We start from the raw sequence: 25661 nt of genomic DNA, 5'->3' as shown, positions 1-25661 counted from the left end.
AAATCGATATGTATTAGATCATTGTAGTTTTCTGTGGTTTGACTAGGAAATGCTGGGCATGATCCATTACTGTTTACAAATACTGGGTCAAAGAATGTGTTAAAGAGGTTGGCTTTAATAGTGTCATCATTGCAGTCTTTACCATTAGGTCCTTTCAGGAGTGGGATGGACCTTGAGTCTTTTAGTTTGTTGTTTACAAAATCATAGAAAGCGTGGGTGGAATTCATGTGTAGAAGGTTTTCTTCTTGTTTAATGTGCTAATTGGTGCATTCAGTTTTTATCTAGTGGCATAAATTTTTGTATCAGCTTTTGAAGTTGGGTAATCTGTTTTTTTTTTGTTTTGGGAATTGTTGTTGGTACATATAGTTTGATGACTCTTTTGACTTCAAGTAAAAATATGTTGTAATGATCTTCTACAGTATTGCATCCAGAGAATAGAAATTGCCAATCAAGGGATGAGAGATTGTTGTTTATAAGATTATAGTTGCCTTTTTTTGAAGTTATAATTGGGGATTCCATCATTGTGATGATTTTTGTGTGGACGTATGTTTAGACAAAAGTCTATCATGTTGCGGTCACTGTTGGAAAAGGGTTCTTTAATTTGTATTCTGCAAATTGAATTCAAACTATTGCAGAAGATGAGATCGAGGCAGTTGTTAAGTCTAGTGCTATTAATTACTAGTTGTTCTAGTCCCAGATTTGTTACTGCATTGTATAAGGTTGCATGTGTGGGTTCAGTTGTACGTTTGTAAAGGGTCCAGTTAATATGAGGTAAATTGAAGTCACCAAGAAAGATAAAATCATGTGGGCAGGATGCTACCTATGTTAGTAATATATTTATCTTGTTTGCATGTTCAATGTCATAATCAGGGGCTCTATAACATAGTAAGAACCAAAATGTGATATTTAAGGAAGTTCACAGACAATGGTCTCAGGAAGAGCAAGCTCCTGGGTAACTTGGATGTTTTTCAGATGTAAGGACTTTTTATAGAAGATAGAAACACCACTTCCTCTACTGATTTCATGATCTGATTGATAAAGATGATAGTCTATTATTGTGGTAATGGAGTCAGGAAGAGATGCATTGAGCCATGTTTCACAGACAAATATAATGTTGAATTTAGTTATATTTAGTAAGAGGAGAAATTCAGGTATTTTATTTACAAGGCTTCTTGCATTGAATAGCTTGCATTTAAGGCCAGTTGTGGTTGGAATTGATGTAGTTTGGGGAGTGCGTGCCTAGTTTTGAGTGATGTTGGATTGGATGGGGTGGGGTTGGATGTGGAGTTGTGGGTTGTTTGACTTTCTTTTGATGCAATCAGCTCTGTAGTCAATGTACAGATCTTTTTCTCCATTGTCTAGACTGTTTTTGAGTTTTTCACGGAGTTCACAGGAGCGGATTCTTTGCAGTATGGATAAGTCTGGTCTTGGTTGGGATTTTGCAATGGTGTTTATTGTATGAATGAATATGCGTTTGCTGGACTCATTTTTGCATACAACTCTACAAAATCTTGGGGCCATAGAGCTGTCATTGTATTTGTACCTAGGGCCATCTCTGGTTATTTCAATGATATCTTCAGGAGAGATGTTTGTTGTATTTGAGTTGCTTATGATATCGCGAACTTTGGTGATATTGTCTGATTCATTGGTGTCTTCGAGACCAAATAAGATGGCATTTGGACATTTCTGTTCACGTTCCATCGTGTCTCTGATGAGTAAGGAAATATTATTTGTGGGATTATTTGAAGGGATAGTAATTGTTTGTGGCTATGGTTTGGTGGTTATTTTTGGTTTTAGTTGTGATTGTAGTTGAGGTAGTGGTTGTGGTTGTGGGATTTGATTTTGAGCTGATAGGTACTCACTTATCTGTGCTGTATTTTTTTTTCAAGATAGATTAGGCTTGCTTGTATAATTGTTTCAAAATTTGTTGCTAAGCGTTCTTTTATTGAGTGAATGAGTGATTCTATAGTTTCAACTCTGTCAGGTAGGGTACTCAATTTGTTTAGCTTAGGAGAACATGATGGACATAGATAAAAGAATGTATCTGAATTTTTAACCATATCAGCTAGGCTTTTGTTTGCATTTAAGCAGGCAGGGTGGGCTAGATTGTCACATAGGTGGCATTTGATGTAAATTTTGCTTTCATTGATGGTTTCAAGACATCTGAAATATGTGCAGGAGTCTGGGAGGTCATTGGTAGAGATATTTTTCTTTTGTTTTGGTTTGGAGTTTTTGGCTGGCATGGTCAATGGCAATAGTACACTAAACAATTACAATAGCTAATTAATGTGATAGGTAGACAGTTACTTAATGAATGTTGGTAATTAATAAATGTTAATTGATATGTTAGAGAACAAATCAAAATTAAGGTTACTTATTACTAAAAATCAATCAATCAATCAATTGGTTATTCAAATCACTCTAATAAAATAATTTTGCTAAGCAACAAAGCCTAATTTATTACAGTAATTACTAAACACACTGGTCAATTAAATTCACTAAATCTCTGATTTTACTAATGAGATATTCAGTTATTACACTATATGCACTAAACACTCAATCATGCTAATCAATAAAAACAATAAAAACAATAAATCAATTAATCATTTGATAAAAAATAATTATTTTAAAGAAATTGATTCAGAGATATCATTATCTAATCTTTGATTTTGGTCTTGAGGTAGAAAGTTATAAGTTTTGAGATACCGAAAGTAATGAAGTATTATTGAGAGTAAGTAAGTTTGCTTTGCTGAGTGTTGCTGATATCTGAGAATAGGTTTATAACCCTTAATAAACTGGCAGGAGGCCTCTTTTCCTGGGCTGGAGAAACAGCAGTTTCTTTGTGTCAAACACCCTTTCCACTTGAAATCAATCCGTGAGTAAGGATTTACACTCTCTTTCTTGTTTTGTACAGTGGTCCCCAACCTTTTTTGTACCAGGGACCAGTTTCACGCAGGAACACTTTTTCAAGGACCAGTTAGGGTTTTTTATTTTTTATTTATTTATTTTTTAATTATTTATTTATTTATATTTTTTTATTTTATTCACTATTACACTATCAACTCACCAAAATTAACCAATGTTGGAGGATTACAAAAAATGTGTATAAATTCAAGACTAGACTCCAATAAAGTCATCATGATTCAGTTGATCATGATCAAACAAAAATATATGTTTGGCAAAAATATATGTTTTCTCCAAAAGAGTTTTGTAAGGTAATAATCCGCAATTCAGATTTTACATTTAGGATGGGCTTGATCTCGCATATGGTCTTCAGCTTTCCACAATCTCAACAATTGTAAGGTGTGTGGGGAATTCAGAGAGTCCAAGTCCACACATTTTAAAATTGTTGAGGTTCAAAAATCCAGGCATATAAGGAATTCTGGGGATTCATTCCAAATACCTGGAGAGCCCACTTCTTTCCGGATCTCTCTCGCCCCATTTTGCTGCAACCCCTTGGCAAGCAGAGCATTGTCTAGAATTCTTCCAGCTGAAATAAGACTTTCAATTACCTGGGAATAAATCTATATTAAACCAGTCAAACTTTTAGTAGATATTCACTGTGTAGCTTGGCTAAAGCAACATTCTGCCTTGTGTGTTTTAGCATTCTCGTCTCTTTCGCTCTCTTATCTTCTCCTCTCCCAGTTGTTTTGGATGGTGACTGCCTTCGCCTCCACCCGGTGCCTTTCATTGCGCACCCTCATCCTCCCCCAGCTGACAGCTCCACCGCCGCCACCGAGCCATGGCCCCGGCGCCCCTCCAGCACCCCAGACAAGTGCAGGGCTGCTTTCGGGGGCTCCCGCGAGGGGTCTGGATCGGGATCTGAGCCCCTTCATTCCACCCCACTCCAGCTTTCAGCTCACACACCTCTCTCTCACTTTCGCTCTCGGTCCCTTTCCCCAGGAGGAAAGAGGCACTTCGTGGTGGAGCCTCTGAGGCAAGCTTTCTCCCCACCCCGCATTCCTTTCTACCTCAGGCCGCTGATTGGCACTGCTGAGGGCAGACTTTGAAACAAGATGGTGCCCAAGCAAAGTAGGTGGCCCAGTCCAAAATGATCCATGGACCGGCACCGGTCTGGGGACCGGCGGTTGGGGACCCCTGGTTTTGTAGATTGAGTTTTTGAGATAGTAACGATGCAAAGATGCTGACGGGGGAATCTCTGGCCCCTTCTTCAGCAGAGATAAACAGAACAATTCACAGGGGGGCAACAGGAAACTTTTTGTCTTTGTTTTCCCTTGATGAATGGGATTTCAGGCCCACTCCTAGATAATTAAATACACTTTCAAATTTGTTGCTTTAAGAGAAAGAGTCACGTAGACAGTCTTGCACTGGCAAGTCAAACAGTTTATATTTTTACTATGTAGACTCAGATTTGTATTGAGCATTCGCTCCTGGCTTCAATATACTTCTGCTTCTATCACAGGAAATAAAATTGCTTCTAATCTTCATAGGAATTCAGTTATAACAAAACTAAGTTACTGTCCTTTTAAAGAGGGAATTTGGATTAGCAATTTGGTGAAGAGGGAAGAGGGAAGGAGGGACGGCTGGAGGGGAAGCAGTCTGCTTCACACACTGGCTGCAAATGTCTGAAGACTGACTCACAGCTCCCGGTACTCACCCCTCTGCAAGGATGGGATGAATCTCACTGTCTCCCTGCCTTACCTTCTAGTAAGGATGGGTTGAGTCACAGATCGTTGAGCACTGTTGAGTAGAGCGCTTTTGAATTTAGTGCTTACCAAGGTATGAGCTCTTTTCTGGCATACTGGTCAACATTGGGAGGAATTGGAAATCTCTGAGTACTTTTGAATTGAGCGTTTACTGAGGAATGGAGCTCTTTTCTGGTTTGCTGGCAAGTCTCAAGCGTTAGGCTTTCCACCTTGCTGGCTGGACCCGCAGGAATTTGACGGTTTGTCATCTGGTGCTGCCTGTGCCCGCTGGAGCTCCTTACACTGCCGCTACTACCGATGCCATCTTTCTTTCTCTTGTGTGACTAAAGATTTGGAATTGCCACAATTTGAAGGTTTTCAGCAGGGTTTTAATTGAAAGAGGATGAAACACAAATAATTTACTTTTACTGAAGGGTTATGATGAAGCATACGCTCACAATTTGTGCAGCAAATTCAGTGATATGTACAGAAACACCAAACATCTGAAAAGATGAGGGTTTTTCCTCCCTTCCTCTTTTTTTACTTGTTCAGCACTTAGAGTCATTTGGATGTTTCAACCTTCATAATAAAGACTGACAAGTCTGATTCTGATGCTGATGATTTTTTTTTTTTAAAACATAATGCCATCGTGACTTAAAGTGCCTAGAGGCAGCCTGCAAGGCAGCAGACTGAACTTATGCAGCTGTTTGATTAATGTTGTGGGCCACCTGAAATGTTTTAGTAATGTTGAAACTGCTTTTAAACACTTTGCTACAAGAATCTTCACCTTCTTCCAACTTCAGTTAGGATTGATTAAGATGGCTTTTGACTATGTCCTGCAAACACTCTTGGAAGGATGAAAACAGCCTCATCTGGTCTCTGGAGGCCCACCGGAATCTGGAAACAGGCCCATTTTCAACTTCCAGTTTTTCTGGGAAAGCCATTTTTCACTCTCCAAAGGGTCCAGAGGCCTCCCCCGGGACTCTGGGAGGGTGAAAACAGCCTCCCCCTGCTACTGGAGGGCCATTGGAAGCCATAAATAGGCCTGTTTTGCCACTTCCAGTTTTTCCAGGAAGACCGTTTTTCACCCTCCCAGAGCCTCTGCGTGAACCATGCATTTACCTCCATCAAAAATGGGCCATTTGGAGACTCCTGGGAGGGGAAGGGTGGGGCAGGAGAGCGGGAAGCATCCGGTTCATGCAAACCGGTCTGAACTGGTAGAATCCCACCCCTTGTGCTGGTTAATGACCACAACAAAGTTCTTTTTTATTTACTGACCCAGATACCTGTTAAAGCAGATGTTTTGAGAGGAAGAAAAAATATCTTGTTTGGGAAACCAAAAAAAAATAAAATCACCTTTTGAGTTGTGGATGACCTGGACTTAAAGCCATAATTTGTTATGCCTGTCACAAGTCCATGTAGCAATTCAGGGTGTACCCAAGGTGCAAAGTTAAGCTTCTGGTTTGCAAAGTTTTAAAGCAGCATCATCTTTTCCTGGGATCACATGGACACCTTCTGGCTGCTAAATACTCCAGGAAAAGATGCAGTTGCTTTAAATCATTGCCAACTGTTGCCACATTCATGCCTCCACCAGCTCTGAGTCTAGAATTAATCAATTGAGAAGCAAATTGAAAGCAGAGTACAGCCCTCCTTGGCACTTTCATTCCAACTGTCACAGTTGAATGGATGAAGTGACTATCACTGAGCAATCATTTTACTATGAGCCTCTCCAGGCTGCAGGATCAAAACCTTATTTTTTCATTGTTTGGGTTTTTATTTTATTTATGATGTATGATGAGAAGCTGCTGTTTCGAAGAGAATTTGAGAAGCATTTGCTAACAACCACCTAGGTGTGTTCTTAACAGCTTTATTTTCTGCAGTGGTTGATGTTATTTCCATTTCAATAGAATAATTGTTTTTTTCTTCTTTTTTCACAATGAAGTAAATGAGTGTATGCTTTGGAAACACCTTCACTGAATAAATATGGGAATATTAGCAAAGCTGGAAAAAAAAACCAGAATGGAAGATATTCAAAACTCTAGTTTGAAAAACAACAAGGAATTTTTCTTGAATTCTTCATGTTTATTTCTTGCCCAAGTTTTCAAAGAAAAAATCCTGTTGTTTTTTGCATTTATAGTTTTCATGCAGTAAAGTAGATGTATATATAGATATGTCTGACTCTTAAGATGTACAGGCTAATCTATATCAGCTCTAGCAAAGTGTACTTATGATTTTATTAATGGTGTAGATTATTTATTCTTTGATAGAGAGTTCATTTTTAAAAAAAGGCTTATCATTTTAAAAAGCCAGTTTCCTTTACTCTGAAGACAATAGAATAATAATGTTATATAGTTATATATAAAACACTAAAAATAATAATGGTCTACCTGTCAAAATTAACATTAGTTTAAATGGAAATCATTACACTGAAATTGTATCTTCAATTTTATGTCGATACCAATATTATTATAATAATCTTTTTATTTGAAGGAAGCCGTTTTTATACCAATTCAGACAGCAGAATGCTAAACCCAGAATTATCTTTACTTAACTGACTGATAGGTGACTGGTCTTCAGAGTTCCGGATATTTTCTAACTCTGGAAATGTCAGGATTTATGTATACAAAGCATATATTCTACCATAATATTGTAAAACTTCCACTTTAGTACAACCTCTGAATGGTTCATACAATCTCCTAATGATTTCTCTTTGCATTTGTTGATAAACCACCAATTCATTAGCAATTTAAGTTATAAATTTGTAATTAAAATGCATCCTTAATTGACTCTTTTGCAAAAAAAAAATCCTAAGAGGATCTAAAATTAAAAAGAGATTTGGATTATAGTCTTTTAAGGCCTTAGACAGTTTAGGACATATATCTTTAGAATGACTTCACAAAATAACTTTTAACTCATCACAATATGATTTTACTAACCATAGCCATATGAATAGGACAATAAGATCCACCCAACAAATTTTTGGCAAAGTGAAATTTTGAGATGGAAAAAGCTTTCTGGTTTCCTGTACATGCTTTTGGTTGAAAGCTTTATGTGTTCCTTCCATATATTTGGAGAACAAATTCACTGATAGCAAATTACTTTCATGGTTTCTGTCATTCTTGGGTAGAGCTTTATAGTTTGACTAAAGTCCAAGTAATGCTTAAACCTTATGTCATTAAAATAATTTAGATAAAAGATGCCACAGTCCTCTGCTACTGGGTAAGTTTGATGGATGAGTCCAAAACATACAGAGTGTTTCTGTGAGTTTTAACTTCCCAAGTTCAAGAAGACTAACTAGTTAAAAGAGTGGGATTTAACAACTCTGCATGGGACATTTGTGAGAATGTTTTTCAGTTGTGTAGGAATATAATACTAGTGAAACATTTTTTCTCTCTTGAGACACATTTTTCTTATAACTAAAGTCATCAACATTATCTTTTTTAATGCTCTGTGTGGAAGTTAGAATGGGAAAGGAAGAAGTGGGAGAATTAAAAATGTAGTGAGTCATTTGCAGTATAATAGTCAGTTCCATTCTGCAAAGTATAGTTCACACACCTGTTAATTTGATGTAGTAGAATTTTCCATTTTCTATCTCCCTCTTGCCCTTCTTCAATTCCACTCGCATCTCTTTTTCCCTTTTAAATAGTCTCAATGCTTTTGGCTTACATTGCATTTCATGTTTCATAGAAACCATGATCAATAGAGCTCTCCCCACACCCCATTAGCTTTATGTCTAGATGCAAAAATTATTTGAAGAAGAGTCCATTCAATATGGCAATTTGAAAGCATACCTTGTTACCAAAATAACAATTACCTTGTTATTTTGCAGGATGATATCCAAGAAAGAATATACTGGAAAGACTTGGGTGATGGAAGCCTTTACTTTTAAAAAAGCCATTTCTTCCATTCACCTGTCTGAAGTATCAAAAGAGAGAGTCACTGCTTTGATAGCTTTGTCTTCAGATGGAAGAACATAAAATAAACCATTATGCACCTCTATCTTCACCTAATTTTGTCTAATTGCTTCCGATTTCTTCCCTGAGAAATCAATAGGCGAGCAGGTGTTTTGTGCAATTTAAATGTACCCATGCTATGCTGACATTCCTGTGGTATATATACATACAACAAATGTTGCTTTTTAGGCTGCCAACTATCTTAAGCATAGAAAATCTGGCTGCAATATCACAGTATCTGCAAACACATCTGTTAACTTTCTTAACTTATCATGCAAAGCAGACTTTTTCTCGGAAGGTGTGACTCAGCGGTGGATTCAAGTTGTTTTACAACTGGTTCTGTGGGCGTAGCTTGGTGGGTGTGGCCGGGGAAGGATACTGTAAAATCTCCAGTCAGAGGTGGTATTTGCCCGTTCTCCAAACTACTCAAAATTTCCGCTATCAGTTCTCCAGAACTGGTCAGAACCTGCTGAATACCACCTCTGGTGTGACTGGTCAATTGTTTTTTGAAATCACTTCAGAAAGTCTTTATTTTCTTAAAACCTGTTGAATGCATGAGAAGTTTTCTTCATACAATCTGCATAGTTTTCTTGATACGATCATCTGATTAGGATTCTGACATCTTAAGCTTTATTATGTAAAGACCATTAATGATATGTTTTTTAGGATTTTGTTTTTGGCTGATGAATGATAAATTATTGAATTTACAATGGCCTCAATTGTCAGCCCAGGTCAAAATGCTTTGCTGTCCAACATAACTTTAAAGTACAGAAGCCAAATGGATAGGTTTATAATTCAGCAAGTTTTTTTTAGGGAAGCAAATTTGTGCATGATGCATAAAATTCAGACTATTCCTAATCCCCCAGCATTGGACTTCTTATTGCACTCAACACTAAGAGCATCCCTATCATTGATTTTCCTGCAAAGAGGTTTATTTTGAGTAGTTTGGAGAACTGGCAAATATCACTTCTGACTGGAGATTTTACAGTATCTTTCCCCTGCCACGCCCACCAAGCCATGCCCATAGAACCGGTAGTAAAAAAAATTGAATCCCACCACTAGGCAGTTTCTTCAGGTTTTGGTTATTCTTGTAAAATTAAGTAAGTCAGACTTGGTGAGTAATTGGAGAGGAAACAATTGGAAAATCCCAAACCTATAGGGCACCCTGAGATTTTTTTTAAAAAAAAATAATGTCCTGAAAGACATCCCTACTTAGAAAATTACTTGAATGTATTCAAACTTTCAAATTCAGTTTAAGAGGAGCTTTGCTGCTGATCAAAACTCTTGAGAGAAACTGAGTTTTCCAATTAAATCAACAATTTGAATGAAACCATGAAATCAAACAGGATGCTTCTGAATCACTTTGATGACACAAGTTTCTGAGACAATCCTTATACCTTACCCAGGGGTGGGCTGCTGGGGGTTTGCAGGGGTTCAGGAGAGCCCCTAACTAAGATTCTGTGCAGTTCAGAGAACCCCCAAATCCCACTCCTGGCTGGCCCTGCCCAACCCATCCCTCACCTCCCAGGAGTCCGCATGCAGCCCATTTTGGATGCAGGTAAGTGCAGGGAGTGCACAAAGGCTCGGGGAGGGTGAAAAATGGGCCTCCCAGAAGTTCAGGAAGGCTGGAAATGGGCCCGTTTCCTGCTTCCACAGAGCCTCTGCAGCCCGGAGAGGCCATTTTCACCCTCCCGGAGGCTCAAGGAAATCCTCCAGAGCCCAGGGAAGGCAACCCCCCTGCTGTGTTGTAGGAGGCCAATTAGGCCATGCCCACCTTGGCCAATTTTTGTAGCCCACCCCTGCCCTTACCAGATAGTTTCCTTCCTACTACACTTCAGGAGAACAGGAGAGTTTTTTCTCTCTCTCTTTTTTCCCCCCGATTCTGTATATAGAAAATCCAAGCAACAATCAAATGCTCAGAGGAATAGAATGCCCATGAACCATCTGAGCTATTCACAAATTATTGTCACCTGAAGGATGTGATTGTAATATCCTTGAGTATCTTATTAGGTTTTGTTAAAAAGGATTTTAAAAAAATCACCTTTAAATATTTTGCTGTTTAGAAGTTAGATCTGCTTTTGATAATATAAGAAAAATTGGTGACCTCCAGCTTTGTATCTTTTTTCTAAAACCACTAGTGTAAGGCACCCATCTCATATGATGAGTAGAGTATTTATTTTAATATCACAACTGCATACTACATTTACAGAAAATGTATTGACCTTGAAAAGTTACTGTTCATTTTTCATTTAGTTTTAATTTATAGAGTTGTTGAAAGCCTATTTTATTTTTTTATACTTCCCTTTCTTTCCTCTCCTCATTTTCCTTCTTTCAGTTAAAGTCATCAGGATTCCTGCTATTTTTTAAAAGTTTAAAATATAATGACTTGGTTGACTTTTTAAACATTCACTGACTTTTTTGTTGGTGAATCCATGCATTTCATTCAGATTTCTTTTGTTTATTACTGGCAAGTTTCAAAAGTTAATATTGTTCTTCAGTAAAATAGAAACAAATCCTTAAATGGGTTACAAAAAGGGCATTGCATCCAACAATGCAGCCCTAGACCTATTTACTTTGAAGAAAGTTCTACTGGGTAAGAATTCTTAGGGTATCTTCCTCAATTAATTGGATTGTATGCTCATGCATCTAAACACTAGAGCAGTGATGTGGGGGATAATAGTTGATGTTCTGATCACTTAGAAAAACCCTGGAGTTTCATTTTGTCAAGTTCTTAGTAATGGTCTCCTGCCTTTCATTCCTTAGTCCCCCACAAGAATGCTTGTAGTGAGATTAATTTTTAAATACACTTTGAGTTAACGAAGTATCAGCCTTCCAAATAGAGTACTTGCTGATCTCTTCTCAGTTTTGTTTATTACCAAGAGTGAGGGTGCTTCAAGATTCCAGTTGGTACTCTCTTTTATTATTACTCATTACTATTACTTGCTGGGGAGCCATTTTGTCTGTTGTGGTTAGAAACATTGTTTCAAACTTCTTACTAAGTGATCTGGAAGCCTTTTAGTGACAACTTGGCAGGGTATCAAATTCCAATGAGTATGCATTACCAGCATCTTGTGGCAGTAAGCTTTCTAAGAAAATATGTGTGAGAGAAAGAAATTAATCTGAAGGAAAGCAAAGGTTTTGTTTAAATAGTAAACAGCCAGCCATTTTAAGATTGTGGAGCTCAGAGACATTTGAATTTCCAGGAATTATTTTAAGGATGAACAACTTTTTACACTGTTAGTGGGCATTATGTTCTCCAGCGAACAGCATGTGACACCAACCAGCACTTACATAAAAATACAAAAGAGGTTCAATGTTAAATTTGATGCCAGCTAGCTGGAAGGGTTTCATGCTTCTGAAGCATGAATATTGGAAGAACACAAATATTACATTTGTACCTCACAGAAAGTTGTAATATTGATTTCTTACAATTTATAAAAATGTTTTTCTTTCCCCATTTATAGAGTTGGGCTGTTAAGCTGTCTTCTGGATCAGTTCTTTGTTTCTTGAAGAACATTCAGAGGTCTTTGCAGATTATATGTTTTATCAATACATGGTTAGACCTCAACAACCACACAAAAATGTATCAGAGATAAGATCTATTTGGGAGCCATTAAGTGGCATTATTAGAATTAGCACATATATCCACACAATTAGAAATATGGTTTGGAATTATGGAATAATGATAGAATAACATTCCATAAAAAGAATAAATAGAAAATCAGAACTTGAGATTCTTTTATATAACTTGAACCAGAACAAACAACCCACTTTCCAAAAGAGACATTTAGTTGTGACCTATTTTCCTCTTATAAAAACCAGAATCATATTAACCTTTTAAAAAAATATGAAAATAAATAAATAGTAGAGAGGGTATACAGCAGAAAATAGCAAGCCTAGTCTATATAGCTACTTGATTTTTGTCCTGTCTGGATAAGCAGGTGGATAGGAGGAAAAATAATATCTTTTAACAATCTTCTTTTATCAGGATTGTGGGGTCCTTTCCTTTTTATTTTTTTAAAGTACTGGTAAGTTGGAAATTCCTTTCACCATGAACTCTGAGTTACACAGGTTGGTCCCAAAAGTCTACCCTTTGCAATAATATAAATGCTTGTAGCTGAACTATGTTACTATAAATCAAAATACTATTAATCAAAATCACTTAAAACACTTAAATATGCCTTCTTAAGCCTATAACATCCACTGTGACACCAACAGCACAATTTCAAAGAAGCTTGTAAAATCATAATCATATTAATTGTAACAAGAATCTACAGCCTACCTGTGAAAGTATTGAAGTAACAAAATAGTGGTTCCTGTTACAACAAAGATATGTATTTTTTACTGGTGCATTTTGGCCTTCTGTGTTATACTCTAAAAAAGAAGTGAGCACAGGACAACAATAAATAAATCTAAATTTAAATCAATTTACATTACCTTACCTCACATATGCAGTGAACCAATAGAGCTTCTTGAATTTAGCTATGTTCCCTTTTTGTCATGAATGCAGTTCTGTAGTAATCTTAAATGGTTCCCCTAGGTCAATCTTAACAAAGTTTTTGAAGACTTCTGTTTACTTCCAGAATTCCAAGATGTATACGCTTCTGCTGCTGAGACACTAATGCTTCATCTTCCATTATTAATGAAGAGGAATTACTTATCCACGTATTCTTTTCAGTATTCACTATCATCATCTTAAATTATTTCTGTTCGAAAACAGGGGAACATGTAGCACAGAGAAGACATTTTAAAAGAAAGATATGCTGAATTCAATCAGTGGAGCCAACTTTTTCTAAGACAAGGGATATGTTATTGTTAGTGAATAATGGTTAGATGTCTGGTGCCAAGTGATTAATTTGCTTGAAAATAATTCATCTTAGATAAAGTTTGCTTTGTTTCTCACTGGCCATTTGCAGCCACATCTGTAAGAAAGGAATAGCAGGTGTTTTGTTTTCGTGGCTTCCTGTTTATTCTTGACAAGTCCATTTGTTCTTGAATAAGAATTTGAGTATGCATTTGATTGGAATAGCGTTTTTTGTCTGTGTAATGTAATTAATATTCTCATTACTTTTTTATGTTGCATTACTGGAAACAGTAGCCATTGAGAATAACAATGTTTAATTTGACCTATAGAAGGTCAAACTCCATTCAGCTACTTTGCGTTCCACATTCTAATGCTTCATGAAGTTCATCTCTCAAATTAAATCATTTCAATTCCTTTACAGTTATATCACCTTTCAGTCATAATCTCAACTACTTTATCATCTCCCTTGAATAGTGTGAAAATTAATGCTGTAAATGTTCCATGATATTTTAGTCTGGTCTCAAAAGACACAGAACAACCCCAGGTAGATCTCTCAGCTGATCTGTTTTAGTAAAAAAGGAACTAGTGTACTTTACTCTTTATCTAGTGGGTGGACACAGTAAATATAAATGATATTATAATATAAGTGATAAATTATTTATCCTAAGACATTCATGGGGTTTGTCCAGGATATATTGCTGCCGGAGGCAAACAGCAATGAGTAACCTCCTCTGTTTGACATTAATGGATTGGTAATTGGATCCTGCCTCAACTTTTATAAATGGACAGCACTATCTACCTTAGCTGATGCTAGGTAATACCAGATAGACTGCCTAAAACATCCAATTCTATTTTGAGCCAGAGAATTGGGAGGGAGAGGATAAGGAGTTTATTTCCCCCCCATGCTTAAAATTTCCTGCAATTCTACCTTAAAGTAAGTTAAGTCTACTGTAGAGGAAGATGTTCTCTATGGACAGCCAATTATTACAATCATGATATAGTGAGGCAGAGATCATAAATCAATAAACATGTTGATTATAGCAGGACTGATTTTATATCTTTAGAGTTTCAAAATGATTTTTATAAATTATTATTGCATTTTCAAGTGAAGGGATTCACTTGATACTTTATTATAGAAGCTCTGTTAGAACCTATGTGGCTTATTTATATAGGGCTACCTCATCTGAGTGCATGATTATTATTTTCCTGCCATCTAGTGTCTATCCAGATTTTTTAAGCTAAGGTATGGTAGTCCTAATTTATGGACACATTTTTATGTACTTCAATCACCTTCCTTGGAAGACCATATCAAATTATATCATATAAGTCTATGTGTGGTGATATTGAATCATTATCAGATATTTTTAAAAAGCAATATCTATCTAACATTTCAAGAGGGAATAAGTCCAATAAGTATAAGTAATTATATATTTTGAACCAAAACATGATTAATAAATGGCAATCATGTAATAGCAAAATCTGTAGTTGCTTTTTGAGTTATGATTTATTCAGATACTCCTCCTTACCTGCTAGATCATTCTCCTCAATAAAAGGTGACCAAACCTAGACCTACCTGAATCATAACCAAGAACTATCTCAGAATCTTAACCAAAACTTATTGTAGGGATCATCTGAAATCCTTCCAACGTGAATTATTCAAATTGGATTGGAAAGTTCCTCTTTGAACTAGCCCTTTTAAAGTGGCCACACTTGATTTTCCAGATGCTGGTGGACATCTCAGAGATTTTCAATGAGAGGAAAATGGTAGACATTAAGAGAAAATAAAATGGCTGCTGTCATTTGAGTCAGTAAAAAATTCAAAATAAGGTACCTCTGCTGAAGGATGAGTCCTTTGTCAGCCCAAGGAATAAAGAGAGAGAGAAACAAAACTCAAAAAGATAGGTTTTTTAAAAAGCTATGGAACTGCAAGTGTGAGATACAAATATAAACACCAGAAAAGCATGGAGACGTTTATCCTTGAATGATGGCTGAGAAAAAGCAGAAAATGAACAAAAAAACTTTGAAAAGAAGAAGCCTGAAAAGATGAAGGAAATAAGAGAAAAACTATTAAGTCAAGTAAGAAAGAAAGAGGCTACACTTAAGTAAGGGAGAAATAAATAACAATAATTCAGAGGATTTTAAAGATTTTTTTCTTTCAGTGCCAGCTGGGTTCTACCCCCTGAAAAGGAAGATAAGGCAAGGGATAGTTTTGGAGAGGTGTAGGAGTACAAAGGAATTTAAAAAACATTCAGTCAACTCAGAATCAGAAAGAGAAAGAGTAACTAGCATTTTCACCAACCCAGATATTACTCAGTGGATTAATGTGTAAGGGACTGAATTATTAAGAGCCAAGCGGAGAAAGTGGATTGAATCAGATAGGCCAGAATGGAGGATTCCCCAGCAGTCAGGATGAAAAAAAGATGGGGGAAAAAAACTGTACATGAAACTATTGGAGAGCCAGTGACTGCTTTGGGTAACTTATAAAGGAGAAGAGAAAGCTTTTTTTTACCATTTTTTTTTTATTTTTAACAACAAACATAAACAAACACAAACACAAAACAACAAATAAAACCTCCTTTCAATTGTACAGTGTGTCAGTTGGTAAATATTTCTTATGCACATTATCAATAGTCTTTCCCTCTTAAATTTAAATTTGTATTCATATTATATTATTCAACTTTCCATGTCATATTATATTATCATTACATCATCGTTAGACTTTAATTAGAAATTCACATTATTCTTTTCTATCCCACTTCAATTTTACAAGTTCAAGTTCATATTATAATTTCTTCTATAATAATCAATTATGAGATATCATTTCTATTGTATTATATTTACTATTGTATATATTTATTATTATATTATATTTCTATTGATATCTTTCATTTTCCTATTTTCCTATCTAACCATTGATAAAATAAACCCCATATTTTATAGAATTCTTTTTCTTCTTGCTCTCTAATTGCCAATGTCAATCTACTCATCTCTGCACATTCCATTATTTTCTTTGTCACCTCCTGAAAAGAGAAAGCTTTTGAGAGACAAAGAAGTGGAGCAAATCCTGTCTGTAAGATGGCCAATGTACCCTATTTAATAGCTTTAGTGTTATTTAAACTTATTTTTGAATCTGGGTGATATTATCTATATGATCACTAATCATTCTGAAAAAAAAATTCACAGTTCATGCTTTAAAATGGAGCAGAACTGTCTATTCTTAAGAATTAAAATGTTGAACCAGCTAGCGATTGGCTGGAATCAAGTATCTGCAAAAGGAGTATGGATTATGTAGTTATTTGTTGGAAATGGCATTTGTTTCTACTAAAGTTTTAAATATTCTGGGCTCGAGGAAGATTACAAAGTTTAATTTCATGTTTTTCAAAGAAGAGAACTTGTTGGTAAATTCTAAGATTTATCATGGTGAATTCCTACATGTACTCTGCTGATAAGTTGAGTAAAGAAAAAGAGAAAGGGTTGTATGAATATATTTTTATTTATTTTACAATATATTTGCCTCTCTGGTGGTGTATAGCATCCCTAGTTTCTTGCACTTCAATTAAAAGTAGTAAACATGGAACTTTTTTAAAAAAAAATCAGGAAGTATAAGCAGTCAGAAAAACTGCAGTATGGAGTAATCAAAAGGCTAAAATTAATACAGTGAGCAAATGAGGAAGCAAAATAACTGCATTTTTTTAAAAAATGCAGGTAGAAAACTTTCAGATAATTGGAACAGATTTTTAAACAATGCTAGCTGTAATAAAGTGAAGGCTGAAACTAAATACTGTGATACACAAACAATTTGTCTTCTGGTAGTCCTATCTGAACCCCTCTCCTTATTATATCTTAGTCTTTGCATAAAATAAGTTTGCACTGTGCCACAGAAAACTCTCAGTGGGAATGGCTATGGAATACATGGACAATACTTTTTCAACATTTTAGCTGCATAAGAACTCATTAAAAGTCACAAATAATGAGACCAGAAGTTTTCAGGGAAAGTAAATTGCAGCCACCAAGGAACTACAAAGATGTCCATAAGGATCTATGCTTATAGTGCTTCCATTCCCATCTCTCTAGAAATCATTTTTCATCACTGAAGAATTTAAAGAAAATATGTCAATGAAGTAGGAAGGCTCTAGGACACTGTTTTTATTTTCTCATTTTTTTTTTACTTCTAGGTAGAAGAACAGAGCTTGTTATTTGGGCCATTCCAGCATTCTTATTAGGAATATGGAATGATAAGAATTAAGACACACACACACACACACACACACACAGAGAGAGAGAGAAAGAGAGAGAGAGAGCAAACACTGATAGAAGTACAACTCTTTGATTCCCAGAGTGATAGTAATTTGCAAGAGTTAAAGAAATGTAAAAATGCTTCCCATCCCTCATGGAAATGAGTTTTGCCTCAGTAAGGTGGCAGTGATATGTTTACTAGAATAACTGAAAATAAATGTATGGTGATGAGAAGTTTATAGGAAGCAGGCAAATCATGGGCCTAGCAGAAAAAGTGAAGATGAGGATCCCGGAGCTCATTTGTGCTTCATCAAGGAAAAATTTTGACAGTGGATTGTATTTTCCCCTACAGGATATAAATTTTAACCAGACCAACCACTGTTAAAGGCAAGGATGGAGGAATCTTGCAGGCTATGGGTTTTATGTTTCTAGTCTGAAAGAAAGCAATGAGTATTTTTTGCTTGGAGATTCTGGGAGCCTGGCTCTATCTGGCAAAAAGATAAATTCCATTGTATTTTGGAGGAATCACTCACAACTTGCTTATGTTAAATTGTGCACTACTATTTAATTGCCTTTGGTAATCCTTTTAGCCTCCCTATTCCAATATCTTGTGCATTATAACTACTAATTTCACAAATGAGTAACTCCTCATGTTAAAATGAAAATTCTAAGCTTCAAATAAAATGTTGGAATTTTATGTTGTGGCATTCCAAATCTGCTTCTTCCATATGTTTATACAGACATGGTTAATCCAACGAACCTCTGCTTTCGATATCTATTGATAAAAAATGCCCTTCTATGTTCTGAAATTGAGAAATGTCAGTTATAATCCTTATAATTCTATGGATTAGTTCCTAACACAACAGTTGTAATCAATAAATAGAACCTGGCTCAGAGACACAAATGTACTTAAGTTTTATTTAAAACTTTAACTTCATCTTTCCCCCAAAATATCCTAAAGGAATCTGCAGAACCCAATGCAGACAAAGGAATTCATAAACTTGAACACTGTAAAATTGAGTTTGGAACGGAATTGGGTACAAAAATGAGCACGTAATGGCTAAAATGTATACTTTTTAAAACTGAAATTTGAGCAACTGAGTCTTCACCTCAAGGAACATGGACTTCAGAGATATGGATAGAAAACTGCATAGATATAAAACCTGAAATTATTTTAGGATGGTGTCCTTGCACAAGACTATATATTTATATGGTTAAATATGGTTAATCATTGCATTTAGAGGACATTCCCTCCAGCAGACAATATCTGTTCAAAGGGCCATGCTGATTGCCGGAGCAAGTCCTATGCCATTGCTTGCTAAAAACAAATGGTCAAACGTTCCCAAGCAGTCTCACTCTTCAGCTGTTTACATTTATTTGTAGAGTTTCCAACAAATCCATCATTACTGCATAGTCGTTTCTGGGTGGTTATTTAATTTGGTTTGCTTTTTCACTTTCAAGATCTCTATATCTTCTATAATGTCTTGAAATTAGCAGAAGAATCAGAAAATACTCAATGCTCGACCAGAAACTGTGTATACCAAATAAATCAGAGTGTGCTGCAGTCTAATAACAAATGCACATTTCAAAAATTGTGTGGATGAAGCTATTTGGACCTCCTGCAAACACAGCACTTCTCTGTTCTTCATTAAAGGGCCCCTTTTTTCCAAGTTTCTGTATAGTCCTTAAAAGAAGATTCTGACACTTAAAAAAAAATCCATCTATGATGTCATTTTTGTTCATTTACTGTTGTGCTATGAAAACAATGGGTATTTTAGATTGTTGTGAATAACAACAGAGCATGAGGCACATCTTAGCCAGCACAGGGTTTTTGTTTGTTTGTTTTGCAATTTTGACAGAAGCTTTTGTCATAGATTGCAATTACAATACTGTAGGAAAAGCCTAATATTTGCTCTCCCTAGTAAAAGGAGCCTAGTAAATGGAGCCGTCCCATAATTCAGAAGCCCAGAGAACTGAGAAACCTGATAATATAATTCTGGTTGTATTGGATGTGGAACTTATCAGATCAAACAAAGACCTCCTGTTATGTTGAACTATTTAGTCAACCTTTTATAACATGAATCAGATTGATTTAGACAAATCAAACAAGGAGAAAAAAGCTATTTGGGAAATAGTGTGGTTTCAGAGAACATCTGATGATAATCTGGAGACTTTCAGCTTTGGCCAGAGACAGTTTGAATCGGAGAAAGAAGCTCAGTCAGCACTGCTGTCAATTATAAGAATAGCTAAGCAAGATCCTGGTGGGTTTTTCTCTGACCTGAAGAGGGAAGCTTCTTAATGTTTTCAAGTGAGCAAAGATATACATATACTGACAGTGACAACTAGAGCCCCAAAATTTAGCTTAGCAGAGAAAAATGATGATGATGAAGATGAAAATCATCCTGAAATTAGAAAGGGATGAGGTACCAGTATTGTACATTTATATTTTAAGGTCACAATCAGATTACTGGAAAATATCTGCCTTCTCCTAGTAATCCTGTTATATCACCCCTAGTTGAGTCTATTTTCTCATATTTATTATCCTGATTTATATCTTGATGTCTTGGCTTTTGCTTCGTCTTTGTTTCATTCATGTCACTGCCTAGTTTTCATCTCAACTATTATGCTAAGTACATTATACTTTTCTTCTACAGGACAGAAAGATCATGATTATACCATTTAGACTTGAACAGAAAAATACCTGATTGTGTTGAGTCAGCTGATGCAAACATTTCTTATAAGTGATTATATAGGACCAAACATTAGACAACCATTCCATTATTAAACTATCACAGAGGTGTCAAACTCAAGTTCTGCTTAATTCTGGCCCATGGGGCTGCCTTGGAAACAGCAAAGACTGGCCCGTGGAGCCTCTGCCAGTGAAAATGGAGCTTGGGAGCTTGCAGGAGGCAGTTGCAGCCAAAAATGGAGTTTGTGAAGGCCACAGGCACCCCTCCTGAGCTTTGTTTTCACTGGCAGAGGATTGCAGGAAGCTGTCGGTGCCAAAAACAGAGCTCAGGAGCCTGTTTTTGCTGGCCGAGCACTCGGGCCTCCACAGGCACCCCTGACACAAGTGACATCAAGCTGGCCACACCCACTCTGGCCATGCCCACCCCAATCTTCCGAGGTCAAACCCAATCCTGATGCAGCCCTCAGTGAAATTGAGTTTGACACACCTGATCTAGCATGACGGATCTTGTGGCTAGACCTTATTAACTGTACATTTGTGTAGCATAAATTGAGGTGCCATTTGGTTACAATCCTGTTTGTTATTGTTTAGCTTACCCAAAGTTTTGGAAATTGCAATACATTATAATTGCCTAAATATCTCAGAAAATATATATTTATTACATTATTTTATATATAATATTCCACTCCATTATCCTGACAATTCTATATTGTAAATGTTGCTATTTGAAAAGTAACTTTGTGACATGCCTGTACTCACTATGTTTCCCTACTGACTCATCACCTAGGGTAGCATCATCAGTGCTAGAAGGGAGTGGATTTTCTCTCTTTTTATATACTAGTGGCTTGCTCTGTCAATGTTAGTGTGAATGCTTTTGATGATTCCTTAATTAGGCTGTTGTTTATTGTTTGCTTGTTTGTCTTAGTTGATAATTCCTTGATTGGGCTATTGTCTCCTTCTTGATTATTGGTCTACTGTTAATTTTGGTTTAATCAATGCTAGGGGGCTGGAATGCTTAAAGACAGCAAAACAGTCCTTTTGACAAGGCAGAGAGTATGGTGGGTTTCCAGAAGATGACAAAAAGCTGACATTAGCTAGAAAAAAGGCAGTTGCCAAATTATCTGAGACAGAGATTCAATAAGTCCTTCCTTGACTCTAAACAAGGAAGGGTTAGGAATAATGTACACATACGTTAAGCCTATATCATGACCTGTTTAGAATAGAGAGGCTTAGAGTAGTTTTATGTTTTATGTTGAAATCTTAAATTCTCAATAAAAAAATTGTTTTGTTGTATTTTAAAGACAATCAGTTTTCCTATTGTATCAACTGACACTAGGGAGAAAGGATAAATAATTCACAGTGCTATGCAATGCAATTAGTTATGGCTGCAGACATAAGAACTGAAATATTTTGCTTGTGTCTGTTTTCTTCAATTTAAAAAAAATATCGGACTGAATTCCAATCATTTCCTCAGAATCTATACATATTGTACCTTGTGACAAATTGATACAAGGTTAGCAAATATGTGTCATAGTTCACTAGGTATTTGACATCAATCCCCTCTCCTTTAGGCTCCAAAATCCTTGCTTGTTTATGCTCCCACAATCAAGGACATTTTCATAAGTTTATAGGACATTGATAATCAATACAATAAACTATCCATGGTATAATAGAAATAAAAATTAAAGTACAAAACAGCACAATAAAATCTGCATAAAACAAAATGAAGGTAAGCAGCAGTAAACATATAAACAATTACAGAACCAATAAAAAGAATGGTGCTACTTCATACCCCAAATGTGTTCCAAGCTAACAACGTAGAAGCTGATTGAATTTCCAGGAAGAGACTAATCCAGAGTGCAAGTACAACAACTGAAAATCAATGCCTGTCCACCTGCAACCCTTTCATTGGAAAGGAACATTAGTAGGTACTTCCAGGATTTATTAGGTAGATCAAAACTGGTCATGTAAGGCTTTCCTGTAGATATCTCAGTGCCAAAGCTTTAAAGATTAAAACCAGCACTTTGAATTGCACTTAGAAACATACGGGAATCCAGTGCAGCACCCAGAGAACAGGCATCATATAGTCCTTTTTGCTACATTAGCCAAGAATCAAATTCCTGCATTCTGGATCAGCTGAAGCTTCCGAATAACCTTCAAAACTAACCCTATATAAAGTATCAGCATTCAGATATTTCAAGAAGGAATCATGAGGGTATGATTGACCATCTGAAGGACTTGTAGTCCAGGTACCCACAATTGCCATACTAGCCTGAGCTGCACAGGCTTGATTCTTAACTGATTGGCAATAATGAGTCAAGAAGAATCTTAAGACCGATTTTCTATTTTAAGGTCACTGTTACCCTTTCAACAGATAACACTGAAAACTTCAGAGAACTTCAGAGGACAAATAACAACCCCATTGTCTTCTGTTCAACTTCAGTCTGTTTCCTCCTAGTTTCCAAATTCTGTCTCTTCCCCCACAACAGAATCCATTCATCAAAGAAAGAGCACAACTGCTGCAGTTTGTGCCTACAATCCCCAAAGCCTGCAAGTGGTCCAAATGGGCTTTATGATTGATGGTATCAAAGCCTGTTGAAAGATCTAAAGAAAGCAAGAGGAAAGAACTTTCCCCATCTAGATCCTTCCTAAAGATTTCTATAGACTGTTCTATTTATCCTAAGTCCAGACCTGATCCCTGATTAAAAAGAGTTCAAATAATTCATATTTTTCTGGTGTGTTCAGTGTGAACCAATTTGATGTAATGGTTAAAGCATCAGACTAAACCAAGAGACTGTGAGTTCTAGTCTTGCCTTAAGCCTTGGGCAGTCATTCTTTGTCAGCTCTAGGAAGCAGACAAGAGCTAAGCACTTGCCATAAAAACTACAGGGAGATGTCCAAGCAGTTACCAGGAGTCAAAAAATGATTTGGAGGAACAAAAAAAGTGTGTTTTGTAACTGCACCTTAACTATTTACATAAGAAGGGGAGGTTAGAGTTAGAATTATAGTTGACCAATGTAAATGCAATTAAGAGGTATATTGCAGTTTCCTTCAAGACTGACAGAATCCTTTCTGGAAACATGTTAAGTATTTCCATTATGCCCTCACCACTTCTTGTGGAGTCAAGAGGACCCAGTTAAAATTGCATCCTATATACTTCTTCAGAGCCTACTGGCCAGAAGGAAGTTCAAACAAGAGGACAAGGTATTTCCTGACTCACCACTCCACTCATAGCTTGGGTGGACAGTGAATCATGGCATTTTTATTGCAAAGACCAGGGTTAACTAGATGAGGAAGAGAAGTACAACTGCACCTTTCTAGAAGGGAGATAGCCAACTGATAAAAAGGCTGCTGGCTGACACAATAAAGAAGGCAAACTAATGATACTTCAGTTTCTTTATTACCACAGTTTAAGATCAAACCTGAACTCATATTCATGCTCAGTAAATTCACTATTAATGTTGTTTGACACCCTAGATATCTCTTCTGCTACATCTTCTCCCAGAAGATCTTAGTAGATTAATTGGGGATTTAGCCAACACAGAGAGTTGTCACATCAAGTGCATGCTTCATCTTCTGTTGCCAGTGGCCACAGTAGAACTGTGCACAAAATTGCTTGAAAAACTGCAGAGCATGCACCCATGGAAACCATTCTGAGATGAACTATTTTAATTGGCTTATTCATCTAATGAATGGCCCTGATGACCTTCCATCTCATCTAGATTGGCAAGTAATCTGACCGTGACAAAGGGCAGATGGAAATGCCCTCTATATTCAGATCATTATACATTTTCTTTTATGCAAAACATAATCTAATGGCCTGAGATAATTTGGAACAAGTCTGTTATTTCAATGGAGGCCATAAACTCTTGAACTTTGACTGAACTGGCCCCCAAAACATGGAAGTTGATGCCAAACTTGTAACCCAACTTAAAACTATCCACAGCCTACTATTTCCTAACTGAGTCTCTCATCACAACACCACTTTCCCCTCCAGGTCCTTAGGCTTTTGAAAAACCACAACCCAGAGAAAATCATAGAGAGGGCATCTTCCATGTTCTCATTCAACAAGATCTTGGTAAATAAATAATGTTTAGGTTATTTTGTGCTTTAATTTAGAATTTTTGCATGAACTACATTTGGGATATCCGAATCAGTTCACCATTTCTCAGTTGACCATGCTTTTAGCATATTTTCAGAATAGTACATTCTTTGTTTCAGAATGCATGGAAGCATGACTTTTTAAAGCAGCACATTTTTTTTTCAAAAGTGTGAGCTTAAAAAAGAGATCTGACTATGTTAAGTTGTATTAAAATGGCATTTCTTTGAGCTAGTTACCTTCATTTTTCCCTGGTTTGAGTAGAAACCTAATGAAAAACAGGATGATTTTTAAAAGACCCCCAATATCTGAAGGACTGATCATTTTTAAGCACACAATATTTGGAACACTAAATATAATAGGCCACAATCCCAGAACAAACAAAAATAATTCCTTTGAAAGGGGATTTATTAAACGGCCTTCATTATTTGCTCTATTGTTTGGCCATAAAGCACTCAATGACTTTCAGAAGTCAGGCTTAGATTTGTGTTTTCACTTTTACTAGGAACTTATTCCTAGAATTTCAGTCTCTGTTAACTGATCATGTCCTCAACATGACTGAATTTAATTACACTATTGCATGTGAGCAAAATGACTGCATATTTTTAGCACTTGAAAAAGCAGAGATAGGGTTTTTGTTTTCTGTTTTTGAAAAACAAACAACTGTACATAACTGGTTTAATATTGTCCAGATGGTACTTGGTTTTAGCTGAAAATTAGCTTGGTTTCAGCTGAAAATGAGAATGTTTGACAGCCCAGCTTTGACAGATAATTGTTAGATTTCAAATTCCCTGTGAGCACAAAGTAAGTATAAAGTCTTCAAGAGTTTATTCCCCAAAGGAAGCAGCTCAGAGAGCCTGACGGGAACATGGGATATCTTTCCATTTTTATGCAAACCTTGGAACATGTTACCTGTTTCAAGCAGAAGAAGGAAGCCCACACATCCACATCCTTACATCCTGATTCTTTCTATCAAATGTGACATCATCCCTGTCCTACAGCTTGTGTTGCTTCTCCTCCTTCTCCTAAAGAGGAGAAGTCTTTAGTCTTTCTACTAAAACCTATTGATAAATTCAATACAATTTTGATTTGTCCAATGCTCCTTCAGGCTGCTTAACACACAGGAGGATTTGCTAAATAGATACTGATGACTTTTGATCTTATCTCTGAAAAAGAAACTCGACTTGCAAGTAGTACAAATCAAGTGCAAGTAGCCTCGACTTATGACCAATTT

This window comes from Pseudonaja textilis, chromosome 1, assembly GCF_049901715.1.
Source record: "Pseudonaja textilis isolate UNSWEBS1 chromosome 1, rPseTex1.2, whole genome shotgun sequence".
NCBI classification, from domain to species: Eukaryota; Metazoa; Chordata; class Lepidosauria; order Squamata; family Elapidae; genus Pseudonaja; species Pseudonaja textilis.
The sequence above is the reverse complement of the archived record's forward strand: the minus strand, read 5'-3'. Positions refer to the sequence as shown.